Raw genomic sequence first — 25,302 nt, 5'->3', positions numbered from 1 at the left:
CTGTCTGAAATACAGAGCGAGACAATGCGTCCGCTGGAATATTTTCGGATCCCTTTTTGTATTGGAGCAAGATTTCGTACTTTGCGAGTTTTAAAGCCCACCTGGCTATACGGGGTGACTTAGACTCAATAGACATAGTCTGTAAAAAGGTAAGGCTCATCGCATCAGTTTGCACAATAAACTGTGAGCCTTCAACGAAGTGTTTAAAATGCTCGATACTTAGCAACACGGCTAAGCACTCTCGTTCAGTGGCGCTATATCGTTTTTGGGTACTCGAGAGCTTTTTTGAAAAATAGGCAATCGTCTTTCTCTCCCCATGTTGTATTTGGACTAGGACGGCTCCTATAGCCAAGTCAGAGCTGTCCGTCTCAATGATAAATGGAGTCTGAAAATCGGGATTGGCCAGTATAGGCGCAGTCACGAGAGCTGTCTTGAGCTTATCTAAAGCTTCTTGAGCCTCCTCCGTCCAACCAAACTTTTTTCTATCTTTTTTTAAAAGATTTGTTATTGGAGTAGTTATGTCCGAGTAATTTTGGATGAATTTCTGGTAAAAACCAGCTAATCCGAGAAGTCGTCGAATATCTTTCACCGTTTTAGGCACTGGATAATCAATAATGGGCTGAATTTTACTGACATCCATGGACAGACCCTGGTCTGACAGTACATAGCCCAGATACTTAATGTTGGTCTGGCAAAATTTACTTTTTGTCAAGTTAATTGTCAGACCAGCGAGACGTAATCTTTCTGCGACTATTTTTATTAACTTTAGGTGTTCTTCGAACGAGTTGGATAAGATTATAATGTCGTCTAAATACACATAGACTTTTGGTTCCAAGTCGTGTCCTAAAACTCGTGCCATCAGTCTGGCCATGGTTGCTGGGGCATTGGTCAAGCCGAAAGGCATGACCACGAAACGATATAGCCCCTTATTGGTGCGGAAGGCTGTTTTATCTTTGGCCGATTCCTCGAGGGCCACTTGATAATAAGACTCCGAAAGGTCAATGACGGAAAAAAACTTTGATCGTTGGATGCGTTGCAGGATACCCATCATATTAGGGAAAGGATAATCATCTTTTTTGGTACATTGATTAAGGCGCCTTGAGTCGAGACAGATTCGCCACTTCCCATTTGACTTCTTGATGGGCAGAAGCGGGTTAATGAAGTCCACTGGTCCTGGACATTCTTCGATAACTCCTAGTCTTTTCATTCGATCCACTTCGGCATCTATTACCTCTTCTACGGCTGGAGACCACCGATACGACGGCAATCGCTTTGGTTTTGAACCAGGTATCAATTCGATTGCATGTGTCAATATCGAGGTACGCCCTAGTGATCCGTCAGCGGTAGCGGGTAGTTTTTGAACTACTTGAAAAAGAGCCTGCTGCCCTTCCTCTGTCAAAACATGTTCTGTCTTCAAGTCGCTTGGTCGCAGCAATTGGTTTTCTGGCACTTCAATAGTAGGAATTTCTAAGATCATTTAGAGGTTCGAGAGGCTTTGAACCTATTTCTCCAGGAACAATTTGAAAGCAAATCATCTCTGTGTTTTCCGAAAAGTAATCCTCTACCCGGAAGAAATCAAGGGAGTTTACTGGGGTCTCATTGCTAAATTTGCCGCATGAGGGTTCGGTGAGGCGAAAACCAAATTTTTTGAGAAAGTCGATTCCTAGAATCAAATCTTTCTTCATTTCTGGTACGATCAATGTAGGTAACACATGAGTGAATGATTTGAATGAAAGTGGCAGATTAACATAGCCTAAGCATTTATACGGTGTGCCATCAGCTGTTGATATTTGGAGATTTGTTGGATGGATCCGAAGGCCAAGTTTGTTTATCAACTCAAGAGAGCTTATTATCGACAGACTGGCTCCTGTATCGGCAAGGCCTTCCACTTCCTCCGACAGTATTTTGACTGTTACATGAGGACATTTACTAAGATGTGTATTGATAGTGCATATTCGATTAAAATGGGAATATGGATTTTTGGGAATCTTCGAATCTATTAAAGAGGAAGTCTGATTCCCTGAGTAATCCTCTCTTATTCGTTTTTTTGATCATAGTTGCTGTCGGCATTCAAATTATGCTGATTCGGACATCGGAAAGCAGTCGTGTCCAACTGTCCACAAATGTGACAAAATATGACCTTCTTTCGATCGCAATCCCTCCACATGTGGCCAGTTTGTCTACAATTCCAGCACATAATTCTGGAAATTGTACTTGGGCTTGGTTGTAATTGTGGACCTCTCCCGTCCTTACCCGCGAATTTCCCTGACATACGCTGTATAGCAAACACCTGGTCGGTTTCAACCTCTTCATCCTCTGCAGCGTCATTCGCTTCAAGGTAGTGAACGAAAGGTTTACCAGAATGTGTAGCTTGATAGAGATTTGGCTCTAAGGCATCAAACCTAAAACATAATTGAGCAAGGTGCTCAATAGAAGAAATAGGCTCAAGGGCTAACCGACGCTTGTAACTAACTTTCATGTTTTCGGTAATGATTTCAAATTTTTCATTTTCAGACATTTTCCGGTTCATCCTTTGAGCAAGAGTTTCAATGTCGGTTAGGAATGCACTGAAAAGTTCATTTGGACGCTGCTTTCTGTTTCTTAACTCCTCTCGAATTATGCGGTCCCGATTAGGATTATCGTAGCGCATCTTCAAATAAACTTCCAAAGTATCCCAGGAATCAAATTTTTCCTCGTATGTGGAATACCACCCAAAGGCATTATCTTTAAATAGTAAATGCGCATGCATCCTCAATTCATCCTTTGAGATGGCATAAGAACGGCACAAAATGTTAATTTGCCTTAAAAAATCTGTAACGGGAATCGGATTTGTGTCCCCGCTAAATTTAGGCCACTTCTCGATGATGTTACACTGTTGATGCGGGAGTCTACGAAAAGTTGGAGGAAGAGCGTTAAGATATGGAGCCGGAGAGGTGGATTGATTAACAAGGTTCCTTTGGGTTTGTGACCATGTTTCTTGGCGCGAAGCAGGATGAGTGACAAAGTCATTCATGGGAGCTTGCCAATCACCTTCAGGTCTAGTTCTTCCTTCAGTTATCGGAGATATTGCCTTTCGATCCAACGCATTATGTGTTGACATCTGCAAAGGTGGTACCAAGCTTGGAACCCGTGTAGTCCGGTTATCGATTTCTCCTCTTGAGATCCTCGATACCTCGGGATCTTTCAAACCTACGTTAGCTATTTGATCCGTTAACTGATTGATAACTTCATCGTTGATCAACGCAGAACGCGAACCACTTTTGCTTAATTTATAGAGGTATGATTTAACATATGATTCAATATCCGTCATGTGTATGTATTCACTTTCGTTTTTATTTTGTTCTGGTTTAGGAGGAACTGGAGATGACGATACGACTTCAGGTCGTTTTGTTTCAAATATAGGCGTTGGCCATGCAAAAGGTTGCACCGTATTACTACCCTTACTCAGTCTACCGAGTGACCGGTGATTGATGTTTTTCCTAAACGTTACGTTTTGGGATGAAATTTCTTGAAAATGTTCTCGGTCCTGTTCAACGGATTGAATAGGTACCTCTGTTTGATCAGGTACACCCACTGTATGAGTCACAAGACGATCAGTATGAGCAAATGTTTTTTCAAGCGGCCCAATAGGCAATTGGCTACACGGACCCGTTTTTGGACGCGCACCTTTTCCTTCGTAACCGAATTCCTTTTGGATCCTTTGAACCTACAAAAGGATTTGTCGAATGTTGTGATTGGTGAACTGAAGTACCACCCACAGCCCCTTCCTCTTCGGTAGGGTTCCACTCAATACGTTGTGCCGAATTGGGGTTCGAGTTTATATTTGAATAATCCATCTGATCTCTTCGAGAAGATTTAGATTGTTCAAACGAGTCCGTTCGGTTGTAATGCGATGCCACAGACGTGGGCTCTTGCGAAGGGATTGAAGCCACGTTCATAGTGGGAACCATCCACAAGGCATTACAAAAATCCACGGCGTAATATTGAATCGCTAATTGAGAAATTACATACAAAAGTAATCGCTGTTGATTTTTTTGGTCAGTGTTCCGAGCCACATACCTTCGAATTCGCTTGTGGTAATGTACAAGACGAGATAAGCATCCAGTGCTCTCCCCCGCTCTTATCAACTTTTCGATTTCTTCTAATTTATCCGGAATAGTAACATAATCTTCCATGAGCCTATAATGCGACCAGATAGTCTGATTAGGATCTTCATCCCGCTTTAAAAGCTTACGTAAAGTTCTACGTTTTGATTCCTGCGTCTCATCCGTAGCGCACATTCTAATGGATAATTCATAATCAATTTCGTCATCTGATAGATCATTAACATTAATTCTATACATGTCCATTCTGTCCATCCTATCAAATCTAAGTCTATTTTTTTATGAAAATTCAATTCAAATCAATAATTTTTATACCTATGAACCTAGAACTAAAATTGGAAAATTATACTAAGTCAAACTTCAATCGAATTCAAGCTAATTCAAACTAAAAATAAATAATCCGACTTATGCTTTCTTCAACACAAAATCATGAAACGTTCTATCTACGGCCCCACGTTGGGCGCCAAAATGAAACATATGCTTTCTGTTCGTTGCCACCAACAACAGCTTATGCGCCACTCTCCTTAGAGAGGCTGCTGAGGCTTGTTTGTCTCGGCCCGGTTGAGACTCTTAAAACGGGCAAGTTGATAGAATTCAAACACACGATCTCACTTCGCTTTGTTCCAAATTTCCAACGTCAACCAAAGAATCGTTCCATAATCTAATCCAAGCACAATCAATGAAAAAATACTACTCGATAAAGGACGGATTCATAATTCGAAATAAATCTCATAAAAATCTCAATTACTTTCGACCAAAGGCAAAATGCTTACAGGCATGCTTGATTTATTGATGCATTCAAAACTTTTAAAATACTCTAATTCTTATGAGCGCTCATCGGATGCATATTTAGACCTAATTATAACTTTTCCCTTTTGGGTTTCACAAAACTTTAGCTTAATACTAGATTACTAACCCTAGGCTAACCTAATACTAGAGCTCGGGATGTAACGGCCATAAACAACGATTCGATGATATCCGTTCGACGATCGTCGCCTTTCTGGGAAACGTTCCTGGTTCGCCTATGCTTAGGCGTTCGGCGTGAAGTAATCGTCCGTCTTACTCTGGACTCCCCTTAAGCGTTTCGCTGACTGTATCGTGACCGATGGATGCGTGTCACGACTATCCTGACGGTAGGCCGGTGTAACTTGGTAATGGCTTTGGTTACACTCCTGGCCACTTGGTGGCGTTCCGCTTGCTTTGCGTTTGTAGCACGATGTAGAATAGTTGCGCAATGTGGTAACGGTAATGACGGTTATACCCACGGGGTGGCGTAATGACGTGGCCACGCGTTGTGCGACAACTCACAATGTAGCACGCTTGTCTCGACACTTAGGGGAGAGTTGGGAGCTTGGACATCGACCAGACGACTTTCAAGGCGGTTGGAACGAGGGGTTGAACGATCCGTGGAACTGACTCGTCCCGCACAAGGGCCCACGATGAACAGTGGGAAGCTGACACGGAGGACACAAGCTTTCACCAGGTGTCGGATACTCCACGTGTCGCGATTACGGATCACTATCCTTCAACTAGAGAAACAACCTAATTATAGTTTTAACAAATCTTCCACTAGTTATAGTTTTACCTACTTCGGTTTATGTTATAAACTTTTACAATTTCCGTAGTAAAACTCAATTGATCACTATTAATTAGGCTTCGCTTTGATTATAGGCCTATAACTATAAAACACTCTGCTATGGACTAGAGCCACCGAGATAATGTCGAGATTTCGCGTTTCTAAAACTTTAGTCGACCGGAATCCGCACAATAAATCAATATTTAAATATAAATAGGATTTGAGGGAACAGTATCGGTAGTGTTTTCTTATTCATTTTAACATTCGGCTTCTCCAAACCTAGCTCACCACATTTACAGAAGGTAGCTATTGTATTTTTTTATGCAAAAAAATCAATGCGAAATCGGCAAATGCGTTGTGCGCCTGTTTGGAGTGAGGTATCAATTTTCTATAAGAAAAAAAGTTAAATGAGATCTAGCGGAACTCAAAGTTTGACCTTAAACGCGAAAGCCTCAATAGTCTCATATCTCAGAAACAGGTGGCGCGTCAGCTTGCTGATTGGAGCTTTGACGAAGCATACGGCTAGGGATGATTAAATTGTTACAAAATAAAATACATGAAATGCAGGGGACACCAAGAGTGGTTCCAGTCCATGAATCTGTCCCATATAAAAGATGTACACATTGAAAAAACAGGGATAATCGTGGATAAGCTCCACTGGTTTCATAACTGAGATATACTACGAGTTCCGGAAACGAAAATTTCTCCAAAACAGCTCGTTATCATGACTACTCAGCAAATTTTTTTAATTTGGATTACTTTTATATTGATTGTTTAAGTTGATTCAAACACTAAACTTATGGAGACTCGCACCGAAAAAAAAAGAGTACGACGCCTCCAGAAAATGACAATTATCGGTACTTCGTGAGTGCTACTGAACTACTAACATTAGAACGACTATGAATCAATGAATACAATAAAATTGTGTATAGACCATTACAAGAAACCAAGGAACGAATGTGGTATACTTCTTAGGAGTCTTGTGTAAAATAATCGGCAAAATCGAACAGACATTGTTGCAGAGGCAACGTTATAGCTGTTACGAACGGGAAGCAGACGTGTGGTACTGGCAGACGTCGGCGTTGCCTTGACTTCATCAACGACACCGAAGCATTTGAGTTCATATTGAATGTTGATGCACGAACTAGTGGAAGCTCGTAGGTTACACAGTAAGCACTCTATAGAAAATTACTAACTTATTTTGAAGAAAGAAAATGATGAAGTTTATCAGAATTATAGTTCTACATTTTCTTTACGGAACATGACGAAGCATAAAGAAGAGAGCATAATCGCATTCTTCCTCATTGAAAAATAGGAAAACAGGTGTTGTGAAGTTCCTCCATACGCCATATCTTGATCCCGAATTCGAGGATGAATTAAAAAGAAAGACTTTCAGATATAGCTAACCCAGCACTTAACGATTCAGTAAGAGAATCGGATTTTTCAAGAAAACATAAAAGAAAGAAGTATGTGGATCATAAGCAGAACGCCAAGAATTCTAAAATTGATGTCCGATTTTATGTATTTACTAAACATTTCATCAAACGTAAATTTTATTAACAAGAAAAGTTGTGTTGAAGAGGGAACTTTGACTAACGGACATGAAGATTCGGATCACAAACAAACGTGTACTTCAGAGAATCGTTACAGTCGTAAGAATCGTACACTGAGCTTAATTTCCATCTAAATTTTATGTGCAACGCACATAGATTTTTGCAATCAAGCTTTGCAAATGGTTTTCATTAACAATGCACATAAAATTTGAAAATTTGGTGACCATTAAATTTTATGTGCAACGTACATATAAAATGAATGCACATCTAATATAATTTAATGTGCCTTTCCAATATACTCTAAGGGTCTGTCTCAATTGGATAATTAAACTGAAATTAAACTTAAAAGTGACATTTCAATAATTATCAAATAACCCTGCTCGCAGAGCAAGATTACTTTTGACAGATATCGAATCATTTTCCATCGATGTCCTATTGGAATTGCTGGGTAGCACCAGCCATTCTTATAACGGGGTGATTTTTTAATTTTCGAACTGTCACTTTTAAGTTTAATTCTCCAAATGAGACAGACCCTAAATGCAGCTGCCAATATTATTCATGCGACCTGGTTTATATGCCAAATGAATTGTTTAGTTTTTATTATTATAAAATAAAACCTACAAGAAAGGGGAAAAACCCTATGTATTTAAATAATGGTTTATTTTTATTGTCTGATACAAATATGGTATTCATTATTTAAGTGTGGATGTGGGTAATATTGCCAGAGCGGAGAAGGAATCGGTATCTTCCACCGTGAGAGGAATCTGTGTTTTGGTATCGCATTTGATTCTATTTCAAAAGATGGTGGAGGAATCGATGTTGGCGATGTTCATTGCCGACGATGATTTGCTCTGAGGAAACTACGGCACTTTCCAAAGGTGACTCGGCGTAGAATTGCTTATACAGCTACAGCACCTGATAACAAATATCTCCTCCACAATTTCCAGTGCCACGTCCTACACGGACATATTTCATTGCTCTAGATCGACTGCTTTCCGGTTTCATCAGCAACCGTGAATTTTCTCAATTTCCCTGTCAGATAGTTGAACGTCACGATGATAATTTTTGATTCCCCCTGCAGCGAAACGTTTGTCATTTAGTTTCACGCTATCGGAACCATCTTCTGAAGCTTCGCACTATAGCGGCACTTCTTCGGAGTCTACTCCACCTTACCGACTGGAAACAGGTCACAACGGGCGGTTCCATACCGGAGGAAGGTCTTCAAGGAATGAACCATGGAAAAGAGTTGGAAATAGAAAACGTTTGTGTCCACCGTGTTGTGATCCAAGCTCATCGTTGTCCATGATGAAACGGGCACCTTCTTTTCGGCGCTCCATCTTGAAGTAGATTCGAAGACGCAGGCGTATTCCGGAAGTTCTTTGGCGTGTTGTCTCTTCCATCGGGAAGAAATAAAAACGGAACGCGATAAGCGGTACTGACGCGAGTAAAATGTAAATTTATGTTGCACATATGTCCAAAAAGCAAGAATATGGGTGAATCTGCAAAATTAAAACTGATTAGATCATATTCTTAATGTTAAACTGAATTTGCTCACATTTTTTCACCAGAGAAAAATTTCAACCAACTTCAACCACAAACATTCCTTGAGAAAAGAAGTATGTTATAGTTTGCTAATGAGTTTTATGTGCAAGTAATTATAATTATCAACTATCAATCATTGCACCTAAAATGTATTGGCAGGTCTAGTGGCATGTAAATATATTACCTTTAAGTTGTATATAGTCAGCTGTTAAATATTGTTGTTGATAACTGAATTTCAAATGCGGCACATAAAGTCATGATAGCTCAGGTCGAATCTTTTTTATAGGATTCACGCACATAAAATATAATGGTGATTTCATCTCAGTGTAGGAAGTAATTGGAAGATTACGTTATTTATAAATGCAATTGTATGAAATAATACTAAGGGTTAATTCTGTTAAATTGGTAAACTGTCATCAAAATATTGTTAACGTGACGATCCCCACCGATGTGTATCCAAATGAGTGTCTAGTATAGGAACGAAATGCGTTCATATTTTATTTATGCACTTGTTCTCGCACCGGTTGTTTCTATCAAGGTTGTTGAAGTGCAATCATGCTTCGCACCGGTGGTGAATATCCGGTTGCTATTGAGACAAACACGGAAATAAATAAAATCAGGAAACAAATATGATTTATTTTCAAATCTTTTAGAGCGCGCTCCAACTTTTGTAATATAAATATGTGCGTAATGCATTTTGTGATTATCAGATGGCGCTAGCTTATATGCAATAATTTAGTGAGGTGGATATCTCGAGATCTATAAGACTTATGGTGGTAAGCTCCAACGAGGATAATACGCAAATCTCGTATTATCCTCGATTTCGGTATGCTTCAAGCCATATTATCCTCATATTTAATCTCGGATTTTCACTTTTAAATAAGATCAGAAACGAACATAACCACAATCTTCAATGTTTGGCTCCGGCACAATAGAAAAATTTTGGCTTCAGTTTGACAACCAAATCGATTCTATTCGCACCACCCAGGGTTTTACATCAAATAAACATAACCTCAAAAACTCAATCGAATGAACTCAATTTGACATTTATCGGTGGTAGGTTCATGAGGTTCATCCTATCTCCCGCAGCAAGCGGATGAACCTTTGTTTGTATACAAACCACCGATACCTGTCAAATATGGAAGAAATTCACCAGAACGCAGCCGTGGCTACATACGTGTGACGTCACACTATTAGGTTCTGCAGCATGACGTCACGAATGAATTCGGTCCTCGTCGAATGAACTTTTTTGACAGTTCAGTAGTACTTTCCACTGACTCCGACAAGGATCGAGTTTGTGATTGGTTGGCTGCCCCCAAGTCCAACGCGAAGTACTACTAATCAGTCATCAGTTTGAGGTTAGATACAGACGCTGCAGAACCTAATGAAACCATATACCCCGATTTTGGCGTATTAAGATAATCCGAGATTTTCTGTATGCACGCAGCCAAATCTTAACTTGCTCTCACTAACACATGTGTATGTGGAGCAAATGTCAGTTTTTGCTTTTGTTTTCAATTTGAGTTTTAGGAGTTTTGTTTCGTCGCGCTCTCAATCGTAATTTTTTAAAAGTTTTTTGTGATTTATTGCCGGAATTTTCACAACTATCCGCCGACGCTGTTGATTTTCTAGACTAAGGAGATAATTTCCCGTTCGGATTATCCATTAGTTCCAAGTGTCGAGGCGGAACGGCTTTAACTGGAGTGTGGATTCTATGGATCAATTTCGCCGCGGTTATCGTCATCGAGTCCGGGTGCCTCAACATTGTCCGTCCACGGAGGCAAAGAGGTGACCCACATCAAGATCCAGACCAATTGCGACCTTTTCGGCCTGTAAGAAGGGGTTTACCACTCTGTTGGAGTTGGTCCACTATCATATGGAAAACGGGGGCCAGTGGAAGGAAATGAACGGACAAAATATCGAGCACAAACAATTGCTGAAACGTGCGGGTCCACGTATCTAAGAGCAAAACGGGCGACTTTATACTTTCGGTGCGAACAGAGGACAAAGTGACCGGCGTCATCACTCGGTCTTAAATTCAACACCCTGTGCAACCTGATCGAGTACTACAAGCAGAACCCGATGGTGGAGACGTGCGGTACCGTGGTGCACTTGTGGCAACCGTTCAACGCGATGCGCATCACGCTCGGATCGTGCAACTGCAGTGTGAAATGGCACCCACTGCTACGACAAGAGCAATTTCTTGGAGGAGTTCATATCTGCACAGCGGCAGGAATGGCAACATAGCTCGTGGCGGTAGGATCAGTCGCGCAAAAACCAGGGCAAGAATTGCTACAAGAACATTTTAACCTTTGACCACACCCTGGTAAAGCGGAACGACGTGGAAAACAGCACAACCGCAGCCGAGTACATTATTGATGGGATTATTTGTTACTTTGGGGAAAAGAACCTGAGTGATCCGGGATGTGTTTATGAAACAGTTTTCAAATCAAAAATAAAAATCTTGGAGAATGTGTTTATAAAATAGAAATGGATTATAATCACACATCCGAACTAAACTTTTACCGGAATTACTGATTTTCAAAGAGCAAGATATATTGAAAATTCCTCCACCCTTTCAAGGGAATCTTTTGGGAGTTATACGAGTTCTGGGGCCTGTAGCATAATCGAAATTTTACTAATAATATTAGTAGAGTAGCTTGTAACTTGTAGTTTTCTGTTGCATATTAATTCTACAAGTATTAATTTACAAGTCTAATATTACAAGTAAAGCGCACTAATAATATTAGCAGAATTTACAAGTAACTGTTGCAAGCTGTTGCATAAAGAAAATACAAGTACAAATTATTAGCGTTGGCTTGTAGTTTCTTTTACTTGTATGAATGGTCCTGTAATTTAATTTACAAGTAGCTTTTATTTTAATATTTCAGCTGTGCAAAATAAATATACATTGTTTTATTGTTTTTAACGACTTAACAAAGAAAGAAACTTTTATTCAAAGCGGTTTACATTACCATATGGTGAAATACTATGCACTAAGAATAAATTTCTCGTTCCAATAAAAAACTGAGAATTATGATTTTTTTTTTGATAACTCTGATGGAGGAACCACAAATGCTGACATCAAGTATTCAAATGGTGCGGCATCAACTACTCAAAAGTGGGTTGTTTTCGCTTAAAACCGTACTTTGGCCCAACCTTAAGGCCAACCTTAAGTTGACTTTATTTAACTCGAATGTGGGTTGTTGTACTTAACAATCTTGGGATTTGCCATGCATGTCCTATCATGGAAGGAAAAACTACTTAAATTTTAAATAAAATTGGAAGCGAATTTATCATCAGTAAGTATTTTGAACTTAAATTTTGAGATGATTTATCTGTTAAGAAAGCGCCTGAATTCCATAATAATTTCAATTATTGGACTAAAGTCCAGCAAAACACGTAAATTGAGATCCGCTTCAGGAACACGCGTCTAACTAGTCTAGCGAAATTAGATTTTACATGGAAGATACTTTCGAGTAAAGTACAAATCGCCTAAATTAAAACTCATGTCAATCCCAAAATCCCCCTATAAAAACCACGTAAAAATCACTCCAGTGTGTGTAGGATACTTGGCCACAGGGATGGGCGAAATAATAAATTTTATTTTCTTGTGTATGCAGAAAACATATGATAAGAAAATTATTTTGAGCTTTTTAGTGGAATGTTTTCACCTGTCATAAGACGAGTTTAAAACAATCCCATTGAATTCCACCACTTAAGTGGTGGAATTCAATGGGATTGTTTTAAACTCGTCTTATGACAGGCAGAAAACATAGTTATTTCAACACATTTTTGTTAGTAATTAGTTTTCAACTATAAATTTATTATTTAGCCCATCCCTGTGGCCAAGTATCCTACACACACTGGAGTGATTTTTACGTGGTTTTTATAGGGGGATTTTGGGATTGACATGAGTTTTAATTTAGGCGATTTGTACTTTACTCGAAAGTATCTTCCATGTAAAATCTAATTTCGCTAGACTAGTTAGACGCGTGTTCCTGAAGCGGATCTCAATTTACGTGTTTTGCTGGACTTTAGTCCAATAATTGAAATTATTATGGAATTCAGGCGCTTTCTTAACAGATTAATCATCTCAAAATTTAAGTTCAAAATACTTACTGATGATAAATTCGCTTCCAATTTTATTTAAAATTTAAGTAGTTTTTCCTTCCATGATAGGACATGCATGGCAAATCCCAAGATTGTTAAGTACAACAACCCACATTCGAGTTAAATAAAGTCAACTTAAGGTTGGCCTTAAGGTTGGGCCAAAGTACGGTTTTAAGCGAAAACAACCCACTTTTGAGTAGTTGATGCCGCACCATTTGAATACTTGATGTCAGCATTTGTGGTTCCTCCATCAGAGTTATCCAAAAAAAAATCATAATTCTCAGTTTTTTATTGGAACGAGAAATTTATTCTTAGTGCATAGTATTTCACCATATGGTAATGTAAACCGCTTTGAATAAAAGTTTCTTTCTTTGTTAAGTCGTTAAAAACAATAAAACAATGTATATTTATTTTGCACAGCTGAAATATTAAAATAAAAGCTACTTGTAAATTAAATTACAGGACCATTCATACAAGTAAAAGAAACTACAAGCCAACGCTAATAATTTGTACTTGTATTTACTTTATGCAACAGCTTGCAACAGTTACTTGTAAATTCTGCTAATATTATTAGTGCGCTTTACTTGTAATATTAGACTTGTAAATTAATACTTGTAGAATTAATATGCAACAGAAAACTACAAGTTACAAGCTACTCTACTAATATTATTAGTAAAATTTCGATTATGCTACAGGCCCCAGAACTCGTATAACTCCCAAAAAGATTCCCTTGAAAGGGTGGAGGAATTTTCAATATATCTTGCTCTTTGAAAATCAGTAATTCCCGGTAAAAGTTTAGTTCGGATGTGTGATTATAATCCATTTCTATTTTATAAACACATTCTCCAAGATTTTTATTTTTTTGATTTGAAAACTGTTTCATAAACACATCCCGGATCACTCGGGTTCTTTTCCCCCAAAGTAACAAATAATCCCATCAATAATGTACTCGGCTGCGGTTGTGCTGTTTTCCACGTCGTTCCGCTTTACCAGGGTGTGGTCAAAGGTTAAAATGTTCTTGTAGCAATTCTTGCCCTGGTTTTTGCGCGACTGATCCTACCGCCACGAGCTATGTTGCCATTCCTGCCGCTGTGCAGATATGAACTCCTCCAAGAAATTGCTCTTGTCGTAGCAGTGGGTGCCATTTCACACTGCAGTTGCACGATCCGAGCGTGATGCGCATCGCGTTGAACGGTTGCCACAAGTGCACCACGGTACCGCACGTCTCCACCATCGGGTTCTGCTTGTATTGTTTTAAACTCGTCTTATGACAGGCAGAAAACATAGTTATTTCAACACATTTTTGTTAGTAATTAGTTTTCAACTATAAATTTATTATTTAGCCCATCCCTGTGGCCAAGTATCCTACAGTGTGCAATACCTTTTCTTTGAAAAAAATGCCGATATGTACCACGAAACCGGATTTAACCACGGAATCAATAAATTAAAGAGAGAACTATAATAAATTCGTGTTCCGTGTATACCTATCCCAGTATTCTATGCACAAACTTGCAAAAAAACATAAACAAATCATTTATCGCCGCATTGACAGTGAACTGTCGGATGAATTTTGACAGGTAAATGAACCTGACAGACTTGTAATTTCAACCTCACTAATAATACAAGTACTAATATTATTGGTTGGCGAATCACTTTTATGCAACACAAATTACAAGTACTTGTAATTTTTCGACTTGTAACTTGTAACTTGTAGCTAATATTATTAGTCTGATTATGCTACAGGGCCCTGGGAAAACCCTTTGGGAATTCTAAAAAATCCGGATTCTGTTGAATCCGTACGTATAAATTGCCGGAACCCGTGAAGGAATTCTGGGTAACTCAAGTGAGAATTTCTGTTGAAATTCTTAAGTTATTTATGGAAAATTACTGTGGGAATTTTGGAAAATTCTTTCAGGAGATCTGTATAATTCTAGAGCACTTTTTCTGGAATTCCATCGGGGAGAAATTTCACATCATAGGAAATTAATTCAAGAATTCTAGGGAGCTCTGAAAAATTATTTGATAATTTTATAGAAGTCATTTGGGATTTCTATGAAGCAACTGACAAAAAAAAGCGCGAATTATGAAAAATTCAAATTCTAGTAAGCCCGTAAGAAAGTTTTAGACTTCTGGGGTGTCCATAGAAATATTCCGGACTAATGAGCAAATTTTGGGAGAATTTCTTAAAAAATATTGTAAAAAATCTTCAGGAGTTCCTCCAAAAAGTCGACCAAGAGTTCTATTATAATTTAAATATTATTATATATATTATATATTATATTATTTTATATTTATTCCTAGGATTTTCTCTTAGCGATCCTTATGGAATTCCTCCAGCAATTTCCGAGGAGTTCCTCCAAGAATTTCACCAAGAGATCGTGCATTCCTTCTGGAATTTCATCTGGCATTCCTCCGGGAACTCCTCCAATAGTTTCTCCAGACATTCTTACTGGCGTTCTACCAGGAATTCCACTAAGAGTTCCCATAGAAGTTCCACCATGATTTTCTTAAGAGTTTCCTCCTGGCGTTCTTCCAAATGTTACTTTTTAAATTCCGTCAGGAGTTCCAACTAGCATTTCTTCTGACGTTCCTCAAGTAATTCCTCTTTGCGTTCTTCCAGGAGTTCCTCCAGAAAGTCCTTCAGAAGTTCCACCAGGAATTCCTCCTGGCGTTCCTCCAGAACTTTCTTCTAAAAATCTTAAGGAGTTATTAACCGCAGGAGTTCCTCCGAGAATTCCACCAAGAGTTCGATTGGGAATTATTCTTGATGTTCCTTTTGAAATTCCTCACGACTGCCTTCAAAAATCACTCGAGGAGTTCCCTCGGAAGTTCCTCCAGGAATTGCTTTGAAAGTTCCTCCATGTAATTCCTGCGGAAGTGTTTCCAGGAGTTCCTTTGAAAGTGCATCCAGGAATTCCTTCGGAAGTTCCTCCGAAAATTCCTTCGGAAGTTCCTCCGAAAATTCCTTCGGAAGTTCCTCCGAGAATTCCTTTGGAAGTTCCTCCGAAAGTTCCTTCGGAAGTTCCTCCAGGAGTTTCGCAAGTTTCTTCGGAAGTTCCTCCGGGAATTCCTTCGGAAGTTCCTTCGGTAGTTCCTCCGGAAGTTCCTTCGGAAGCTCCTCCGGAAATTCCTTCGGAAGCTCCTCCGGGAATTCTTTCGGAAGTTTCTCCTGGAATTCCTTCAGAAGTTGCTCCTTGAATTCCTTCGGAAGTTTCTCCGGGAATTCCTTGGGAAGTTCCTATGGGAATTCCTTCGAAAGCTTCCTGCAGAAATTCTTCTTCCTGCAGAAATTCTTCTGGAAGTTCCTCCGGAAGTTCCTCCAGGAATTCCTCCGGAAGTTCCTCCAGGAATTCCTCCGGAACTTCCTCCAGGAATTCCTCCGGAACTTCATCTAGGAATTCTTCCAGGAATTCCTCCGGAAGTTCCTTCAGGAATTCCTCCGGAAGTTCCTTCAGGAATTCCTCCGGAAGTTCCTCCAGGAATTGCTCCGGAAGTTCCTTCAGGAATTGCTGCGGAAGTTCCTCCAGGAATTGCTCCGGAAGTTCATCCAGGAATTCCTCCGGAAGTTCCTCCAGGAATTTTTAATACCCGGCATATAGGCAATTAACTTTGAATGTTCTGATCTCGAGTGGCGATCTCTCTTCGCTTGTGTGGTCGGGTCGGTATCTGACGACCAAACTGGCACAACCTCACACAACCCTACTTCATTGAGCGCCGTTGCTGATGAAGCAAGTGTGTAGGAGCCGGACAATACTAAATACTCATCCTACTTGGTTGACATGTATACAAAAATACATTTGAGAAAGTTAGTTCTGAAAATGTATTGCGAGAGATCGGCTGGTACCTGGTGCTGGGAATTTGGTTTCATCAGTACCCGCTAAGCTGCGGTGGACGACGGAGGTCCTTTGTAGCTTAGTAGGGAAAGCACCTGTCATGCGAACTGGGGTCGTGGGATCAAACCCCACCGAAGGGGCGATTACCCTCCAATACCTTTTCCGAACTAAATCTATCACATGTTGTACATATGCATAATCAAGTTTCAGACATAGTAATTAATTTCCACTCCGGGTGGCTTAATACCCGGCATATAGGCAACTAACTTTGAATGTACTTCCTCCAGGAATTCCTCCGGAAGTTCCTCCAGGAATTCCTCCGGAAGTTCCTCCAGGAATTCCTCCGGAAGTTCCTCCAGGAATTCCTCCGGAAGTTCCTCCAGGAATTCCTCCGGAAGTTCCTCCAGAAATTCCTCCGGAAGTTCCTCCAGGAATTCCTCCGGAAGTTCCTCCAGGAATTCCTCCGGAAGTTCCTCCAGGAATTCCTCCGGAAGTTCCTCCAGGAATTCCTCCGGAAGTTCCTCCAGGAATTCCTCCGGAAGTTCCTCCAGGAATTCCTCCGGAAGTTCCTCCAGGAATTCCTCCGGAAGTTCCTCCAGGAATTCCTCCGGAAGTTCCTCCAGGAATTCCTCCGGAAGTTCCTCCAGGAATTCCTCCGGAAGTTCCTCCAGGAATTCCTCCGGAAGTTAATCCAGGAATTCCTCCGAAAGTTTTTTCATGAATTCCTCCGGAAGTTCCTTCAGGAATTCCTCCGGAAGTTCCTTCAGGAATTCCTCCGGAAGTTCCTCCAGGAATTCCTCCGAAAGTTCCTCCAGGAATTCCTCCAGAAGTTCCTCCGGAAGTTCCTCCAGGAATTCCTCCGGAAGTTCCTCCAGGAATTCCTCCGGAAGTTCCTCCAGGAATTCCTCCGGAAGTTCCTCCAGGAATTCCTCCGGAAGTTCCTCCAGGAATTCCTCCGGAATTTCCTCCAGGAATTCCTCCGGAAGTTCCTCCAGGAATTCCTCCGGAAGTTCCTCCAGGAATTCCTCCGGAAGTTCCTCCAGGAATTCCTCCGGAAGTTCCTCCAGGAATTCCTCCGGAAGTTCCTCCAGGAATTCCTCCGGAAGTTCCTCCAGGAATTCCTCCGGAAGTTCCTCCAGGAATTCCTCCGGAAATTCCTCCAGGAATTCCTCCGGAAGTTCCTCCGAAAGTTCCTCCATGAATTCCTCCGGAAGTTCCTTCAGGAATTCCTCCGGAAGTTCCTCCAGGAATTCCTCCGGAAGTTCCACCAGGAATTCTTCCGGAAGTTCCTCCAGGAATTCCTCCAGAAGTTCCTCCAGGAATTCCACCGGAAGTTCCTCCAGGAATTCCACCGGAAGTTCCTCCAGGAATTCCACCGGAAGTTCCTCCAGGAATTCCTCCGGAAGTTCCACCAGGAATTCTTCCGGAAGTTCCTCCAGGAATTCCACCGGAAGTTCCTCCAGGAATTCCACCGGAAGTTCCTCCAGGAATTCCACTGGAAGTTTCTCCGGAAGTTCCTCCAGGAATTCCTCCGGAAGTTCCTCCAGGAATTCCTCCGGAAATTCCTCCAGGAATTCCTCCGGAAGTTCCTCCAGGAATTCCTCCGGAAGTTCCTCCAGGAATTCCTCCGGAAGTTCCTCCAGGAATTCCTCCGGAAGTTCCTCCAGGAATTCCTCCGGAAGTTCCTCCAGGAATTCCTCCGGAAGTTCCTCCAGGAATTCCTCCGGAAGTTCCTCCAGGAATTCCTCCGCAAGTTCCTCCAGGAATTCCTCCGGAAGTTCCTCCAGGAATTCCTCCGGAAGTTCCTCCAGGAATTCCTCCGGAAGTTCCTCCAGGAATTCCTCCGGAAGTTCCTCCAGGAATTCCTCCGGAAGTTCCTCCAGGAATTCCTCAGGAAGTACCTCCAGGAATTCCTCCGAAGTTTTTCCAGGAATTCCTCCGGAAGTTCCTCCAGGAATTCCTCCGGAAGTTCCTCCAGGAATTCCTCCGGAAGTTCCTCCAGGAATTCCTCCGGAAGTTCCTCCAGGAATTCCTCCGGAAGTTCCTCCAGGAATTCCTCCGGAAGTTCCTCCAGGAATTCCTCCGGAAGTTCCTCCAGGAATTCCTCCGGAAGTTCCTCCAGGAATTCCTCCGGAAGTTCCTCCAGGAATTCCTCCGGAAGTTCCTCCAGGAATTCCTTTGGAAGTTCCTCCAGGAATTTCTCCGGAAGTTCCTCCAGGAATTCCTCCAGAAGTTCCTCCAGGAATTCCTCCGGAAGTTCCTCCAGGAATTCCTCCGGAAGTTCCTCCAGGAATTCCTCCGGAAGTTCCTCCAGGAATTCCTCCGGAAGTTCCTCCAGGAATTCCTCCGGAAGTTCCTCCAGGAATTCCTCCGGAAGTTCCTCCAGGAATTCCTCCGGAAGTTCCTCCAGGAATTCCTCCGGAAGTTCCTCCAGGAATTCCTCCGGAAGTTCCTCCAGGAATTCCTCCGGAAGTTCCTCCAGGAATTCCTCCGGAAGTTCCTCCAGGAATTCCTCCGGAAGTTCTTCCAGGAATTCCTCCGGAAGTTCCTCCAGGAATTCCTCCGGAAGTTCCTCCAGGAATTCCTCCGGAAGTTCCTCCAGGAATTCCTCCGGAAGTTCCTCCAGGAATTCCTCCGGAAGTTCTTCCAGGAATTCCTCCGGAAGTTCTTCCAGGAATTCCTCCGGAAGTTCTTCCAGGAATTCCTCCGGAAGTTCTTCCAGGAATTCCTCCGGAAGTTCCTCCAGGAATTCCTCCGGAAGTTCCTCCGGAAGTTCCTCCAGGAATTCCTCCGGAAGTTCCTCCAGGAATTCCCCCGGAAGTTCCTCCAGGAATTCCTCCGGAAGTTCCTCCAGGAATTCCTCCGGAAGTTCCTCCAGGAATTCCTCCGGAAGTTCCTCCAGGAATTCCTCCAGAAGTTAATCCAGGAATTCCTCCGAAAGTTCCTCCATGAATTCCTCCGGAAGTTCCTCCATGAATTCCTCCGGAAGTTCCTCCATGAATTCCTCCGGAAGTTCCTCCATGAATTCCTCCGGAAGTTCCTCCAGGAATTCTTCCGGAAGTTCCTCCAGGAATTCCTTCGGAAGTTCCTCCAGGAATTCCTCCGGAAGTTTCTCCAGGAATTCCTCCGGAAGTTCCTCCAAGAATTCCTCCGGAAGTTTCTCCAAGAATTCTTCCGGAAGTTCCTCCAAGAATTCCTCCGAAATTTCCCCCAGGAATTCCTCCAGCTGCTGAAGGATTAGCTTGTGGGGCTGTTATTGTGCCTGCATGAATTCTTGGTGGTGTTCTTGTAGGAATTTCTGGTGGAGTCCGTGGAGAAAGTCCTTGTGCAGTTCTTGAAGGAGTTGATGGTGAAGTTAATGAAAGAATTCTTAATGGAGTGAGTGAAGAATTTCTTGATTGAATACTGAAAGAATTCCTTGTGGAGTTCTTGGAAGAATAGCTGTTTCAGCGGCTGGAGGAAATTCTAGTGGAGCTCATGGAAAAATTTCTGGTGGTGCTGCTGGAGTTCCGACAGGAATTATTGGTGGTGTTCCTGGAGGATTTCCTGGTGGAATTTCTGAGAGATTATCAGGTGGAGTTGCTGGAGATGCTTCCTGTGCTACTGGAGGAATTCCTGGCGGGGAAGGAGTTTATGAAGGAATTCCTGCTGATGCTTCTAGAGAAATTTCTGATTAGGCTGTTCCTGTAGGAGTTGCTTATGGTGATCCTGGAGGAAGTTCTTGTGGCGTTCTTGGAAGAGTTGTTAATGGAGGAACCCTTAATTTATTTGTCGTAGAAATTTCCGGTGGAGTTACTGGTAGATTTCGTAGCAAAGTTGCAAGAGAAGTTCCTGCTGTGTTTAAGCTGCTGGATAAAGTCCTGGTAGAGTTCCAGAGGAAATTGCTGGTGCAGCTGCTGGAAGAACTGCTTGTTGAGTTGCCGGAGAAATTCCTGGTGTTCCTTGAAAAAATTAGTATGAATCATATGAGGGAATTCCTGGTTAAGTTCCTTGATGAATTACTGGTGGAGTTCCTGTAGAAATTGCTGTTGAAGCTGTCGCAGGAATTGCTGATGAAAATCCTGAAGAAATTGCTGATGGAACTGCTTCCTGGTGGGAATGCTGGATTAAACCTTGTAAAGATCCTGGTTCAATTGTTTGTGGAGTTTTTGGAGGCATTTTTGTTGAAGTTCCTGGAGAAATTGTTGAAGAAATTCCTGGTGGAGATTCTGGGGGGATTTCCTTCTGATGTTTCTGGATGAGTTTATAATGGAGTTTCTGGTCCTTAATTCCTGGTGAAGTTGCTGGAGGATTTCCTATTATAGTTCTTGGAGGAATTGCCGGTGAAGTTTCTGGAGGAATTGCTTTTGAAGATCCGGGAGGTATTCCTTGTGGAGGTCTCAAAGTTTCGGGAGGAATTCGTGGTATTTTATAAAAGAAAAATCACTGGTGGAGCTGCTAGAGAAATTCTTGGACGAATTATATATATATATATATATATATATATATATATATATATATATATATATATATATATATATATATATATATATATATATATATATAATTATTGCTGGAATTCTTGGAGGAATGCTGTTTCGACTGTTAGAATTTGCGCTGGAATTACAGAATCATCGGTGGAATTGCTGAATTAAATACCGGTGGAATTACCTAAAGAAATTTCAAGGGAAATTACTGAAGGATGTTGTTTTGATAAACTTGCGGAATTCATGCCAAAACTAATGGTAACTACCATAACATGAAGTTTTCCGGAAAAAGAAATCGATTTTACACCATGATTTAGGAGTTCTGATAAATTTTGAAGCGAAATATGAATAAAAACAAACAACAGAAGTCATCACGCATTTGCATTTTTTATGATTCCATCATTCTCATACGCACACCACCTCAAAAGCCTTCATAGTAAAATATGGCTGCGTGCTTAATACGAACTTGGTGCTTACCGTTCGAGGTATTAACTTTAATACCGGACTATTGAAAACCCGTATTAAATCGAGTATTATCCTCGTTGGTGCTTACCGCCATTAGAAAGATTTTTCTTCTACAAAGTTGTTCGGGTAACCATAACATTTATGATGGAGACTAGTTTAGAAATAACCTGTTAGGTTAAATATTTCTAAATCCGTTAGAGTTAGAAAGTGGCCATCTTCTACAGAGTTATCCAAATTATCTGTTAGGTTAATTATTATGTAAGATTTAAAAGGGTAGTCAAATCCAGAAGTTTAGTTTGAAACCGCAATACTCGTTGGCGCTCGAGTTGAATCGAATCGAGTCAAGTACGAGACACTGAAGATGGCCTTACTGTAGAAGTCGAAATAAGTATCTGTCAAAGGTACAACCAAGTGGTGGAATCAAATGGAATTGTACGAACTCGTCTTATGGCAAGTAACTTTGTAGAATACGGCAATATTCTGAAAATTCCAGATTTTGAGATATTTAGCCTATCAGTTTATTTCTTATACACTAGCGCCGCTAAGCGATTGTGTTTAAAATTAAACTTGCTTGCATCATGACGGTTTTCACCACCCAAACAACTTTGTGGAATACGGCAACATTCTAAAAATTTCAGTTTTCGAAATATCTAACCTAGCAGGTTATTTCTTATACACTAGCGCCACCAAGCGGTTATATCTTAATTTAACCTGCGTTGGTCATAATGGTTTTGATCACCCGAACAAGTTTGTAGAAGGCGGCAATATTCTTAAAATTACATATTTTGAGATACTTGACCTATCAGGTTATTTCCAATACACCAGCGCTGCCAAGCGGTTGTATTATTAACTAAACTTGCCTTCATCATGATGGTTTTAATCATCCGAACAACTTTGTAGAAGACGGCAATATTCTTAAGATTTCAAATATCGAAATATCTAACCTTTTAGGTTATTTCCAATTCACTAGCGCCGCCAAGCGGTTGTATTTCAAATTAAACTTGTTTTCATCATGATGGTTTTGACCACCCGAACAACTTTGTAGAAGACGCCAATATTCTAAAATTTCCAGATTTCGAGATATCTAACCTATCAGGTTATTTCATATCCACTAGCGCCGCCAATCAGTTGAAATCCAAACTAAACTGACCTCCATCACAATGGTTTTGATGATGAATAACCGAACAATTTTTCAGAAGGCGGCACATTTTTTATTTATGCGTTACTCTATATTTCCGTGTGATGGTTTGGCAACGGTTGGAGCGGGTCGCCAAATTTGCCAACTCGCTATTCACCGAAGGTTGCGTTTACATTTCCCAAACCCGTTTACCAACGACCGGTGCGAGTTCGCGTCATGATAGAGGTTGCTATTTTGGCTTTATTTACGCACTGGTGGGGATCGTCTAAAGGAGAGATGTATCAAACGCTCAGATCTTCGCGGTGGTAACGCGCAAGCAAAGATTGCGCAGCAGCGCGCTCATAAGCTTTTCCACAGGGTGCGAGTCTGGGCTGTTAGGATTTTATAAGCTGCCGAATGGGGTTGCCATAGCTGAATAGCCGCCGTATGTAAAGTAAATGGGCGCACTCCGGCGCGATTCAACGGAGGCTGATTGAGATGATCACGATCCGAGTGTTTATCATGGGATGCATAATAGTAGGCTGTAATATATGTAGAACGTTATAGTAGACTTTTGACATGAGTAAATAAATCACTTCGACTTTGGTATCGCTCCCGAAAGGATGTCTTTCATTATAGAAGTGAATCTTTACACGGAGGAAATTGCCAAGCTAGTACAGCGGAATTTAGGAATGAATGAGCCAGTAGAAGTAATAAAGCTAGTTCGAAGGGGTGTTGATATCAACCAACTCTCATTCATATCGTTCAAAATTGGTTTGGGAATGAAGTTGAAAGAAAAGGCAATGCAGCCAGCAAGCTGGCAAAAGTGGATTTATTTTCGAGAATTCGTAAATATGGAGCGGGAAAGATTCACTTTTCGTGACGAACGCCAGCGAGATGGACCAGTCCAATCAAATGATTGCTACTCTACGCCTCTCGCACTACCAAGCAGAACCACGGTCCCAATGCAGCAGTAGAGTTGTAGTAGATGTATACTCTGGAACGGAGGGTGCAGAAAATGAAAAACACTGTGAAGCTGACGTCAATCATTTACTTACTCTCACTGCTCCCGAATCAGAGGAAGAACTGCAACACATTATCTCACCGAGTTTAGGAATTCCTGTGGATGGAAAGACGGCTATCAATATCTACTTTCAAAATATGAACAGCGTGAAAGGGTGCGGCAGACAGAAAACTCTTTATTTGTCATCATTAGAGTTGGATTACGATGTCTATGCAATCGTCGAAACTTACTTGGATTCTGATGTCCATGATCGAATGTTATTCCCCCCTTGTTTTTCTGTCTTCCGTTGTGATAGAAATTCTCTTAACAGTGATAAGCAGTCTGGCGGTGGAGTGCTCATTGCGGTCCATCAACGTCTAGTTTGCACCGAAATGATGCGATCTGAAAACAATGAAGGAATTTGTGTAAGGATGGAAACAGTGAATGGACGTGTGTATCTCTGTTGTGGCTATATTCCACCTACCTCGAATGCTCGTCGATATCATTCGTTTGTTAATTTTGTTGAGTCCATCGTTGAGTGCGCAGCACCGGGTGATAGGGCGATCGTACTGGGAGATTTTAACCTGCCGAATTTAACATGGAATAAGCGTTTTAATGAGGGAAAAGATTGTTTTCTCTTACCTGAACGTATTTCGTCATCCTCTGAAATCGCCATTGTTGATGGTTTCTTGTCAGCTGGACTTATGCAAGTGTGCGATTTACCAAATCAAAACTACAAATATTTGGACCTCGTTTTCACCACTGATACTGAGTCCTGCCAACTCGCCGTGACTGAACCGTTAGTAAAGCATGAAGTTCACCACTATGCTATGCAACTGACGATCGCAACTGATGAATTACGAGAGTTAGAAGTAGGGATGCCCAGAAAGCATCTCAATCTTGGATTAATTGATGTCACTTCGGTTAAAGCTGCTTTGATGGATGTTTTATGGAGCAACATCTTCGTCTCAAAAACTGAATTTGAACACGAATCGGACTCATGCAAGCAGCGGGCGGTGTCGATGATGCAATTTCTTCATTCGATTGATATTTTGAATTGCGGACAAGTGACTGTGACGAATAGCATATATAGACTATAATGTTGTATCGTTCTACTACACATTATTTAGTATTTTCACAAGGTTCGCTCCATTGTCAAAAGATCGTCCATTTCGAAAGAATCCATACCCAGAATGGTTCTCTCCTACTCTTATCCAAGTCCTCAAAGATAAACGAAAAGCATGTAAGAAAAAGCGGAGAAACCCTACTCCAGAGAATATTGCCTCCTATAAAAAGCTTCTAGCTACTTTCAAAGTATTGCACAGAGAAGCGTACCAGGTGTACATTGCTACCGTTCAAAATTGAATTAAGGAGAATCCTAAATCTTTCTGGAAATTTGTCAATAGTAGGCGGAAGAATGCCGGCATCCCGGAAGAGATGAAGTATGGAAACAAATCTTCAACCAATGGACAAGACACCGCAGAGCTTTTCGCGGACTACTTCAAGAGTGTTCATCGAAGCGATCCCGTGC

General features: G+C 41.2%; 2 long non-coding RNA genes across 2 annotated transcripts; both read right to left on the bottom strand.

Moving 5' to 3' along the window:
• Positions 1–20,561: 20,561 nt before the first annotated feature.
• On the bottom strand, positions 20,562–21,522 carry LOC134225292 (uncharacterized). The gene is made up of 3 exons (XR_009983215.1): positions 21,371–21,522; positions 20,723–21,154; positions 20,562–20,661 (listed from the first exon to the last, which is right to left on the bottom strand). It is a non-coding gene; the product is annotated as an uncharacterized LOC134225292 (long non-coding RNA).
• A 2,051-nt stretch (positions 21,523–23,573) lies between these two features.
• On the bottom strand, positions 23,574–24,358 carry LOC134227804 (uncharacterized). Its single transcript, XR_009983764.1, has 4 exons — positions 24,256–24,358; positions 24,023–24,173; positions 23,827–23,888; positions 23,574–23,765 (listed from the first exon to the last, which is right to left on the bottom strand). It is a non-coding gene; the product is annotated as an uncharacterized LOC134227804 (long non-coding RNA).
• Positions 24,359–25,302: the final 944 nt, after the last annotated feature.

Source organism: Armigeres subalbatus, chromosome 3 (genome assembly GCF_024139115.2).
Source record: "Armigeres subalbatus isolate Guangzhou_Male chromosome 3, GZ_Asu_2, whole genome shotgun sequence".
NCBI lineage: Eukaryota > Metazoa > Arthropoda > Insecta > Diptera > Culicidae > Armigeres > Armigeres subalbatus.
Note: the sequence above shows the minus strand (reverse complement) of the source record. Positions and strands in the feature narration are given on the sequence as shown.